The sequence below is a fragment of the Rhyacophila brunnea genome, unplaced genomic scaffold (genome assembly GCF_057557595.1).
Source record: "Rhyacophila brunnea isolate RB1 unplaced genomic scaffold, BYU_Rbru_1.0 scaffold_14, whole genome shotgun sequence".
NCBI lineage: Eukaryota > Metazoa > Arthropoda > Insecta > Trichoptera > Rhyacophilidae > Rhyacophila > Rhyacophila brunnea.
Genome location: NW_028232796.1, coordinates 7,245,050 through 7,257,894, shown reverse-complemented (window position 1 = coordinate 7,257,894; position 12,845 = coordinate 7,245,050). Strand labels below are relative to the sequence as shown.

The 12,845-nt window shown below is 33.6% G+C and overlaps 1 protein-coding gene across 2 annotated transcripts in view; it reads left to right on the top strand.

The window, feature by feature from the left end:
* The window catches only part of LOC147075571 (uncharacterized), a 193,503-nt gene that overhangs the window by 103,336 nt on the left and 77,322 nt on the right, over positions 1–12,845 (top strand). The gene's annotated exons all lie outside the window — the stretch shown is intronic.

Here is a 12,845-nt window from a genome sequence, read left to right as displayed (position 1 = left end):
ATAAAATGTGATGATTGATATACCACAAGTAAAATTTTATTTTATCATCATTAATTTTAATGGGGCCATTTTACCCTATTAATATACAGAGAGGGCTGCATGCAATGACATTATTAATGAACGACGCACTCAGTACAGTAGCTAGCAAGTAAATTCGCGCATAGCGACATTCGCACGTGCATAGGTAGACGTCACGCAATATCCATTATGCGATATCACGCATCGGGAATTTATAGCAATATCACCTTTATTGTAACGGCGTTAGAATAGTATTTCTAGTGTCAATGTTCATTTGAGCGAACCTGTTCGAACCGAACCGTTCGGCAGGCCCGACTAAAAGCATCGGGAATTTATAGCAATATCACCTTTATTGTAATAGCGTTAGGACAGATTATGCCATTCGGCAGACCCGACAAAAAAGTGAGTGTCATTTTTTTTCCAGATGCTTCGTCCATAATAATATCATTGGCTGCATGTAATTTTAATGAGTATGCCTCGCATGTAAACAGGTGTTTCACGATTTATATTACTTCGTAAATACAGAATTGGTTATCAGAGACTCACTCTTTCACCATATTATTGTCTGGAGTATAATAAATGGCTGTTCGCAGTTTGTTAAGGGCTTTCCAGGTTTGCTACGCAATAACAGTTAAGGGAGGAGGTACAATGTTGGCGTTGCCCATTCTTCTAGCGTCATTCAGTCATGTGGACATTCGGTCCTCTTTAGGGTGAAACGGTCAAAGATGTGAATGTTGCAATAAAGCTCTCATAGATTTAACTGTTATTTTATTCGTTTTGTACCCGTATAATATGATGTGTCAAGTTACAAACATTCAACATGTTCATTTCCAGATATATCGTTATATGTAACTATATACATACTTAGTTAATGACATATTTACTTAGGTACCTACCTAGTAAATTAATGATTGATATATACAATGTCTAAGAATATATCATTCTTCATCGAGAATACGTAATCTTAGTCCGAGTGGGATTCGAATCCCTGATTTTCGCTGACTGGACCAGGTTAGTTATTAATAACCCTAAAAATATTGCCCAATATCTACACTATCATCATTTCAAATTCTGTTAATAATAATGGAAACCATCTTTGTAATTTATAGCAATGTAATAAATAACAATACTTACTTAATTCATAGATGGCCTCAGGACCGTATACACAATAAATAGTTATTAACAATTAGGTAGGCGCAAGGACTTCATAAAACTATACTTTGATTGATTTCTGAGACTTTTTCAAGTTATTAAAAATTGGTACTAAATCTACATAATTATGTGGATCCTATATTCTATAATATTTACTTTGTTCTGTTTTAATAATTTATTCTTTTCTTAAAATATAAAATAATTATTAACAGCATTTGTTATCAATCTTATTCTTTTGGTATCGTCTTCTATCGAAGGTGAGTTACCAATTTTTTTTTTAAATATTAATAACCATGCCCTTGCTTTTACCACAAGGTGGTTGGGTGGGTTAGTTGCATTGATGTGGGGCTAATTAGGTTCCTCCATTTAAATCTTTAATTTTCTTTATGGCCAGGATTAAATATTTTGTGTAGTGTTCTTGTGTTGTTCTATTGCTTAGTACTTCGTGAGGATTTTGGAGGTCAATTTCATGATTATGCTGTCTATATCGAGTCCTGAGAGTTCATCGCTCCCTTTCTAGTATAGGGCAGTCGTTGATGACATGCCATACAGTTTGAGATGTGTTGCTCCTCCTTGAATCCTCAATTTAAATCTTTTTAGATAAGCTCGCACCGCTCCGTGGCCTGTTAGTATCTGTGTGAGTTCGTTTGATTGTTCCTGGTAAGAGTGATGGCAGAGTTTATGTTTGGAATAAATTTCTGCGTTATTGATCCTGTGGCGGATGTTGTGTATCTGTAGTTCCATAGCTCTATTGTGTCTTCGTTTAGTTTTTGTTTTGCGTAACTTAGAGGGAAGTGTGTAGGTTGAAGGTCTTTTATCTGTTGTGGCTTGTTTAACGTATTTATCAGCTTCCTCGTTTCCGGCTATCCCTGTGTGACTTCTTATCCAGAATAATCTAGGGTTTTTTCCTATCATTCGAAGCTGTGTTGATAGTGTTAAAAGTTTGGGTTACCAAATTACAGAACATCCCCATCTAGGCCAATAGTATTGAGCTACTGACAGAAGTTGTGTAGCCAAGAAAATCTCAATTCGCATAATATGTCTCGACTACAAACTAAATTGCCCTTAAATATAACATGGTGTAGGTAAATCACATTTTATTATTGTTGAAAATATACATATAGCCTTTTTGCATTTGATGATAGATATCTACATCTGCTCGTTCTAAAACTTACTCAATTAGCCCGTTAATTTTTTACCGTACTCCTTACAACCACTAGTGCTTCTTCCATCCTAATTTCTATGCTGATTATAATGGTCCGGTTTCCTGTCTTCCTGTGAACTTGTTATCCATATCACGTAGATATTGATGCTACAGTAAACATTTTATTTCTTACGCAACAAATTTTCTTACGTTTCTACGTTTGTAGGTTGTAACGGTTTGGTCTCCTTTACTACTACAGTTAGTCGTATTTTAAATTGTTTTTTTACGCCTCACTTTTTATGCGCACCCATGGAAAAAGACAAACAGATAAACGTAAAAGTAAATAAAAGATTTTCCCATCATGTTTTGCTGTCAGTCGTGGGGCTATAGTGTAATACATACGCCATATTTACTCAAGTGATATTTTTTTTATAATAATATTGACATATTGTTGCGGTAAAACGATTTAACCTTCAAATAATAGTCATATTTATGTACGCGTATATCTAGATGTTTACAATTAGACCGACAATTAGTATTCCGGCCATTCGGGATTTCAGCGTTCGGGAACAAGGCTATGCCACTTGACTCTTGGTGTTTCCCTTCATTTTTTCAAGTCCTAAGCGCCGGCTAGACGCTAATGCTTTACCATAAGCTTATCTGCGCAAAACGGTTTGTATCGGGAAGCCCGTGTGTATGGACGGGAACACTGTAGCTCAAGCAAACCGAAAAGTGTTCCGTATTTTTTGCGCAAATTACACCGCACAGGAAAGTCGCTGCCGTATAGCCGGCGCATTATTCCATGTAATGTGTATATCTTTATTTATTTTCTATTTTTTGTTTAATAGTTGTATTTTGAGGTTGTTCTAAATAATATAAGTAAATAAAATAAAATTTGCATAGCAACCAATTATAATGTCCAGTAATTAGGCGAGTTGTTTTTTTGCGATTTCCAGAAAATACACGTAGTACACAAAATGATTTATGTGAAAAGCCATCGGCGTAAAAAAAAACGCGACAAATTTACGGACGTTTGATTACGGAAGCTTTTCAAAGAAGCCATATATCCATGATTACTCCGCACTGAAGGTTCCCAATCTTGTATTATTAATTATTGGTTAGAGATGTTTATTAATTGTATCACTACTAACTTTATATTAATTTCTCTCTGGGATATATATTATATAATCAGGAATTAATATAATATATATAGTACTACATGATTCAAACCCATATTTGCGCATCTATTCTATACACTAGACTGCTATCAAGGGAAGCTTATAATATGTATTGAGGTATTATAGTTGTTACAATAAGTTAGTTGTCATTGTTAAAGTAAGTGATATGTTTAACAGTATCTCTCTTGGTTGTGTAAACTTATAGAGCGAGATAGACACTTTGACAGTTTAGAAGGCTAACTTATTGTAACAATTATAATACCTGATTACATAAATATGATAAACTACCCTCAATAACCACCGGTAACAGTCTTGTGTATAGAATAGATGCGCTGAGATAATATGACGATTTAAAGTTTTAATTAAATTGTCTTTACAAAAAATACAGGTGATCTAGTATTTTGGTAATAGTGACAACCAACTTGTATAATATATTATCTGAAAGATAATAAGTGGTGACATATAATAATTATAGCCATCACTATTTTTTTGACATATTATTGTGTTTATATACGATAGAGAATTATTAGAGTGAAAATAGTGCAGTATTTTACGGAAAATACTTAAGCGTACTTAACTTAGAAATTTCTTAACATGAAGATATTTATATCTTCCTCTTCTTGGTCGTTCACTGGCTGTTGATTGTGACCATTCGTGGAATGAAGTAATTTTTTGAGCAGCCAAAACTTTCCACTTAGGGTATTCTACGTATTTAAGAATAGGGTGAAAGCTATCATTAGTAAACTTCTTCACTTGGTAAAATGTATTACGTAGACGGTCTTCTTCTACTATACATCATGAAAGGCAGTGACGTCCCGTGGGGGTAGGCAAATTGAGCGTCGCTTGGGGGCGGCAGTTATCCAAAGGGCGGCAAATTGAGGAGAATCACTAGGTATAGAAATAGCTACATACCTAAACATAGTAATAACGGAAATATATTTTCATCAAAAAATTCAGCTCACTGGTGGGAAATGTATTAATTAGGTACTTTAAATTTTTAACAGGATTTTCTTGTCGGGTTCGCGATGTCTAGTTTACTTCAGTTGTCCTTGGACGTCACGTTCTTGGTGAACAGCAATGACACGTGCATACTTAATTTAAAATGTATCCAAATATGTTTGCCAGTCACTAACGAGTTTTGGAAGTTGTCAAGTGTGTTTTTAAATGTACCTATCTGAAACCGTAGACTCGCTATGTTGTCTATTGAAGCAGAGATGGCATTTAAATTAGATTTAGTGGTATATATATTGTTAGTAATGTATCCATACAACACATATCTTAGATATTGGAGTCATGAAAGGATTGTATAAGGCACTGTAAAAAAAATGTGGGCATTTTGGCACTGCCTAGGGGCGGCATTTTGTCTAGGGACGTCACTGATGAAAGGCGACCCAAAACCCCCAGCAACCCCAAATTACCGGGTCTACGCCAAACGCAGTTGTCCAAAAAATGTTAAAAGTGTCTTAGATTTCCATTAGACAGCCATTCTTTTGTTTTGTACAAAAGTGCTAATTCGTTCTATTAAGTTTTGAAAGTCACACATGGGGTGTCATTTTACAAACTACCTTTTTATTGGTAATTCTATTGATCTGATGATTTTTTCAGTCGGGGGTTCCTTGATAATCGTATCATTATCAACTTAACGCAACCCCCGGTGGCCGCGCGGCTTAAGCGTTGGACTATCACACCGTGGGTCTCAGGTTCGAATCCTGGATCTGGCAAGTACACATATTGTTTTTCAATTTGTGTGTGAGTCAGGGTATGACCTAATAACTTGAGCAAGTGGCTGACATCCATTTCTCGTAAAAAAAACAAAATCTGTTAATACAAACCTCTACTCTGTGGAGGCCCATATGATCCTATTAGGATCGGACATGGTCGGAAAAACATGCAAACGATGGATTTACACAAGGAAAACTAAATTAAATTTACATTTAAAATGAACTCACCCCAATTTTCATTCAATTGAATTATCTTGAAACTGATTTAATGAGAATTAGTTACTTTTAGTACAATACATGCATCTGCAATCTTCATATAGGTAGTATTTTTAAATCTAGGTATTTTTTAAGAAATAATATGTAGTTATACTTGATTATGTTGTAAATATTTGACATTCACATTCTTACATGATTGATTGATATTAATTATCAACCGGTTCGGTGTGAAGTTGTAGTTTTGTGTGTTGTGTGCGTACCAGTTCGCGAGTCACACAAACTGATGCCCAGCATTGGTCACGTCAACATCGTATTTTGATGTCATAGTGAAATATGTCACGTTAATTATTAATAACACACCACAAGTATAAAGATTAATGTAATTAAAAGTGTACCTACTATGGCTACTGTAATATTTAGTCGATGTAACTCTATTGTTTAAGAAATTTAGTTATATTCTTATAAAGAGGTTAAATTACGCAACGGTATATGGCTGAAAGTGTGTGGAGATGTGTGAAGGAAAATATGTGAATCGACTAACTAACTACTCACCAGTTAAGATCAATCAACATACTTACCAGCAAAAACAATGGATATATAGAAATGCGTGAATTAATATCAGAAGTAACTGTAAAATTCTCGTTTCGATTCGATTTTATTATGCGGTTATAGTTTGAGCTGATCCTAGTAATTTTCAGTACATCATTAAATATCTATTGAAGAAGTACTCATAGCCCTCGTTTACTTTTAAGAGGAAAATGAATGAAAATAAATGGGGTAGGTATACACAAAGAATTTGAATTCTAGATAGAAGGAATCTTATACGCATACAGCATTAGGAATTTTGAAAGCAATTCGATTTTCGAATCAAACTATTCTATGTATGGTTGTATTGGTGATAAGTGAAGTATTGTCTTCTATATCCACAAAAAACAATATGGTGGTTCATATTATTCTGGTTTGAAGTATTTCGCTTTGTTTATACATATAACCTATGCACGCATTTATCGGTTTTTTACGTGGGTCTTCATTAAAAAAAAATGCTTAATCTATTTCTTTTAGCTGCCTTGATAAAATTGACGAGAAAGTATCTCTCCGCGTCTATTTATAGCTAAATTTTATATTCAAATATCTGCTTTGAATCGGCAATATGTGAGATGGGTGAAATATCAAATTGAAATTGAATTTAATTACACATCATTCTAGGCTTGTTTTGGCAATGTGTGCATACATAATATATATGCTACCAGCAGCAAATATACTCAAAAACCTAATGGATGAGTTTGTATATCTGGGATCGATCATTAGTGGAAAATGCGTATGTGAAGCAGAGATAAGAAGGCGCACACAGATTGCAAAAAATACGATGACACGTCTTACCACTATGGAAGAATCGGGGAATTTCAATTGCCATAAAAATTATGCTTGTGAAAACATTAGTGTTCTCCATATTTTATACGTTGTCAAGTCATGAGCCCTGAAGGCAAGAGAGTGGAAGGCAATTGAGATGTAGTCTTGGCGCTGAATGCTTCGTATTTCTTGGACAGAGTTCAGGACAAACCAGTTAATCATCCAGAGACTGCAGATAAAAAAAACGGCCCTCGAAAATATGTCTGAGACGCATTTTGCAGTTTTTTAGATATAATGCTCGGCGTGGAGACCTGGAGAGACTGTTAGTTTTGGGTGGCCTCCAGGGAAGGCGAAGTATAGAAAGAGCGCCCTGCCCTAAGAGAAGCAGAGGATCGAGAAGGATGGTAAGTCTTGGTCACGGTGGTCATGATCCTCAGCCACGAAGGAGCGACCAAGGAGCATATATAATCATGTAATTAACTATTGTTGGTTGAATTTAAAATGATAGTGAAATGTCATAGTAAAAGTGTGAAATTCTCTTGAAATGATTTTGCAATGCGAAATTCAAAATAGAGGTTCAATCAAATTTCATACATTTAAGCGCGAAATATATTATGGTGCATGTCGCGGACTATCACGTGACGTTACAGTAAGCTGTCGCTACAGGAAAAAATGTGTTATGTCGTTTTTCTTGGTGTTTAAAATGTTATCAGACTGATGCTCCCATCCCGTAGCATATTGTGAACCTTCAAACAAACATGTTCAGTTGGCAAAATCTGCCGAAATCACCAAAACAACAATGAGGTCACTGAATCGACACCTGCATGTCGTTTTATCATATTATACATGTTTTCGAATCATGTCAAAATGGCACTATGTATTTTCTAGAAGAATATTGCCTATTATCTATGTTCTGCAGGTTGGGTTATATTCAAAATTCTGTCTATGGATATACTATATAAAGTAATGTTAACGTACGCACACGTAGAAACTGTTAAAATTAATTGAAATTAGCATGAATAATTAATAATTATTCAAAATACATTACATACATTAGAGTTGGCACTCTCTATAATTGTATTTAGAGAGGTGGTGATCGTTCAAAATATGCTGCAAAATGACGAAACCATTGACTAAATTTGTCGCCGTGACAGCGTGGCGGTGGCGTGACATGCATCTCAATTTTATCACAACTTTAGGCTCCATCTCTACGATTATATAAGAATTTATTTTTCAATATATTTTGGTGTAGGAGTGCAATATATACTGAGAAACGTAATTAGAGAGTTTCAGTTTGACAGTATACTGCGGTTTTCAGTAAATTTTCTTTTTATCCGTTTGTTGAGAACCATTATTTATGTGTGTTTTCCACAGTGAGTATAGACTCATACTAGTTATAGAGGGTGAAGCGGCCGGGGGTTTTTCTCGGATAATTACAAGAGAGGAAAATTATTATTTCGCTAGGTGCGTTTTATTTTTCTCAACCATCAGTTGGATTGCCGCGCAAATAATAACTCCATATTTTCACTGTTGGAATTAAAGATGGCAGACAGTCAGTTTTCTTGTATATGTTATTATTTTTATTATGTTTATTGTATAGTTGATTAGCAGTCTGTTTTCTTTTTCCAATGCTGTTCATTATCAACTTATTAGGTAGGTTTATATAATCAGAAACTGTTACCCTGTAATAATAAAAAAACAACCCAATATAATATCAAACAACAATCGTTAAATAAATTGCTTGAAGAAATCTCTGAAACCTTATAATATATTATCTAATCCAGGGTTTACTTAGTAATTATTTTTAAAACGTAATACATAAAAATAGAAGTGAATTAAGTATTTAATGACTTCGATGATTTTGGGTATTGAATTGAAAATCTTCTTGATATAAGACACACTATTAGAAAGTTGAATTCTTATATTATATGGTGTGGTGTCGAGTAGGAATTGGAATACTAAATGAATATATCAATACCGGTATTTCGGTATTTCTCATTGAATATCGGTATTCGTTAAAACATATTGAAAAAAATGTAGGTACATACAAATAGATATACCTATTAAAATATACTTTAAATATTATTTTATAGCAACCACCTACCTTTATTATGTTGACCTTTAAAAATATGTATTATATCATAATATTGTAGAACTGCTGAGTATAATTTTGATTTTTAGAAAAATACCATTAAATTCATTTTCGAAAAACATGTCGTCAGCTGAATGCAGAACTATTCTAACTTAGATTTGATATTTTTGAGGAGAGAGTATTTTGAAACAACTTACTGAAATTATTTGTTATCTTTATGGATGCATAATATTTTAGTAGGATTATTGCTGAAAAAAATGGTGCATACACTTGTCCATATAAATAATAAATAACTGAAGTAGGCTGTTTCAAAAAACTCTTCTGCAAAATATTTCAAATGTGAGTTAGAATAGTTCTGCATTCAGCTGACGATGTATGTTACAACGTGTATGATTTCTTGATACTGAAAATACCGGTATTTTGGTTTTATGAAACCGGTCGTTAGGTATCGATAAATAATTGAATATCGGTATTGTTACCTCTAGTATCGAGCCTGTTCCTGGACTTTGTTGCATCATAAGAAGAAAATCCTGTTTCGCACAAATATGTTGTAGTGAACAGTAAAACAATAATAGCTTGCTTTGATACTACGGGGTGGTACTCTTCTGATAAATTCGCCCAGAAATCATTTAATAGCTGATCTTTGTATTTTTTTTTTAAATCAGAGTCATTAATAAAATTAATTAGATTTACATAATCACTTGCACTAAGACTACTGCCTTACATTATATTAGAAAAAATTTTAAAAAACAAACCTACAACCGAGTGGGGTTCAAATACAATAAATGTATTTAGCTCGCTGGGCGAGATTCAGTGTATTATATATGAAGATATAATATTTAAAGGTATCCTGGATGGCTAAAGCCTGAAACTGTGATACCCAACCTTTTTTGTTTAGTGAAACCCTTGGGACATTTTCTAGAATTAAGAGGAACCCCTACCTGACCGACACATATCAACGTCTAGATAGGAGAATTACAAAATTTACGTATAAATCACTGTAAAGAGGTAGGCAGTGACATACTGAGTCAAAGAACCCCTCCTCTTTTTTTAATTAGACTAAAACGCCACCTCTTGCTATTTTGGTCTCGAAGTTATTTTAACATTGTGTTTTGTCCAAAGCAATTATTGGCAGGCCAATAAACACATAACTTATAAAAATAGTACTGAAATAAATCATTACTGGTGCTGTCTGTAACTATAACGTTATCTTATAAATTTTAAACGCTTTGGCAGAAACAGGACAAACAGTGAGTACCTATTGGGTCAATTAGGTGGTAACATTCATAAGGGATAACCTTTTTTTTTTAACTGGGTCTACAATATCATGTGGATTTTGGTTACATCTTAACCAATGACATTCATTAATATGGACGTATCATCTGGGAATAAAAATGACAATCACTTTTTTGTCGGGTCTGCCGAATGGCATAATCTGTTCTAACGCCATTACAATAAAGGTGATATTGCTATAAATTCCCGATGCTTTTAGTCGGGCCTGCCGAACGGTTCGGTTCGAACGGGTTCGCTGAAATGAAAATTGACACTAGAAATACTATTCTAACGCCGTTACAATAAAGGTGATATTGCTATAAATTCCCGATGCGTGATATCGCATAATGAAAATTGCGTGACGTCTACCTATACATGTGCAAATGTCGCTGTGCGTGAATTTAATTGCTAGCTACTGTATTGAGTGCGTTGTCCATTAATAATGTCATTGATCTTAACAGATTTTTTAAAACAATAAATGGATGTAAGTTAATAATTGATTTAGCATTTACTTGGTAGAATTCCATTTTACAAGACATGAAAATATAAATAATATCAAATTCTACAGATTTGAAAAAAAATGTTTTGTCGATAGCTATGTCGATTGTAATACCATTATCAAGACTATTCAGATAGCGCGTTTGCCGTTGCTTAAATACTATATGTATAGATAGAGACATAATACATTTCCTTATTCGTTCCAACAATATTATGACTATGTAGTGTGTAACATCAATACTTTAAAAAATGGGTTTTTAATGGATATCAAAATTTGCAAAATTTATCGAAAGTCCAATGTTCGAGTGCTTTTTCTCAGCTGAGGCATGGTCTAAAAAGATCGTGACTAAGCGATGCGCGGATTGCGGGTCGCGGGTGCAAATGACGCAAGCCGAACGAAATATAATTTGTCATAAAAGTTCAACATGCGTCCTTTTATGTTATGTTTATTATTATATTCGTAATAATAATAGTATATTCATTGACATGTTTTCTTTTTCAAGTACATGCGGAACGTTTTTAGTCATCTTTACACGATTTCAGAATATATTCATCTGACTCCATCACAAAATAAATTGACGTGCGAACAGGTCGCTATGCCTCTCCGAAAGGCAACGCGGCCAAAATTTCGTTCCATATAGTGTTGAAAATTATTTGCCGTTTCACTTATGTACGCTTTTAAACCTGTAGAATTTAATATTATTTATATTTTCATTTCTTGGATATAAGTTACTTGATCAGCCTATAAAGTTCATGCTCTGGGTCCTTTATACAAATTGAAAAATAAAACATGCGAATTTATGAGAAGATAAAGTACAGTATTCTCCAATTTGTTGTCCAAAGAAAAATTACATGACGTCGCATTTTGTGGATTAATAACCTCTGTGATTTGCTCTACAGAACTCTTCTGGGTAGCTGGTGGTAAAGCGAAATTCGCCCTTAAAATGGCCGACCTCCGTTAGGTGATGACACGATAAGAAGAACATACATTTTAAATATAACCGTTTACTAGCCTATTCTTTCATATCATATAACTTATTCTGTTACATATACACACTGCACGCTTGGCAATCAGCCAAAGCTTAAGCATTCGTCTGTAATTGGTGACATAGAGAGGAAATTCGCATGAAAGCTTTCACTGGGATTAAGATAGATGTCAGCTCAGTGTTTACGAGCTTTCAAAGAAGCCTGTTTGCATATTCAAAATCAATATTTACCCATTTGGTCTTTACTTGCTTACAGTGGATCATTTTTTATGATAAAATATGCGGATAAATGAGGCGTGTCGTGTCAGAGAATTCTAGCTCACGTATATAAAAATAACTATTAATGTTAAAATGTAGCATCACTCAACCTATACACTTAAGTTAGAATAACTTTAGAAACACATTATAATATATTAGTAAAAATCTTAGATTTTTAAAATTCTAAATTGGACTTGGACCACATATATCGATCGTAATCCACGCGGTGAGCTTTACCAAATAAACTACCGATAAAATGTCTAATACGCGATATTTCAAAATTCGTTATTAATATTTTTGACCGTCGATTGTAATTTTAAATTAAAAGTATTAAAATATGAATAATGATTACTGTGATTTATATATAGAGCATTTGGAGCACTTTATTCATTGAATATAAAAATAATTACAAAAAGAACTTTTTATGTACAACGTTTTTAAATTTACTGTTGAATTATTATGCTCAATATGCTCAAACTTGTACTTGATATGAAGTAAATAAAAAACAAACAAACAAGCAAATATAGAATAATGAAATGTCATTTTGACATTTCATTTTGATTTCCATAGTAATGCACGTATATATTAATAAATTAGTTGTTAGGACCACCCCCTTAGTAACCAATAATAGTCTTTTACTTTTTACGGATTTTTCTGAAATAACTTCCCATATAAAACAGAATTAACTGAAAATGAATTAAATTCGGCTTAAAGATGGCTGAAAGTATTAAAAGAATGCATTGGCATCGTGTTCTGATATATTCTAAAAGTTTCAAATGTCTAGCTAGTTGGGAAGTTAAGTAAAAATCGATTGCAAGATTTGTACTGGACAAACAACCACCGGACAAACAAGAATACGAGCTAATAAAAACGTTGTAAAATAGCATTATTCATTGAAAATTGATAACAAGGATTTAAAAAAAGAACATACCCAATATATTTATAAGCAAGTCCAAATCA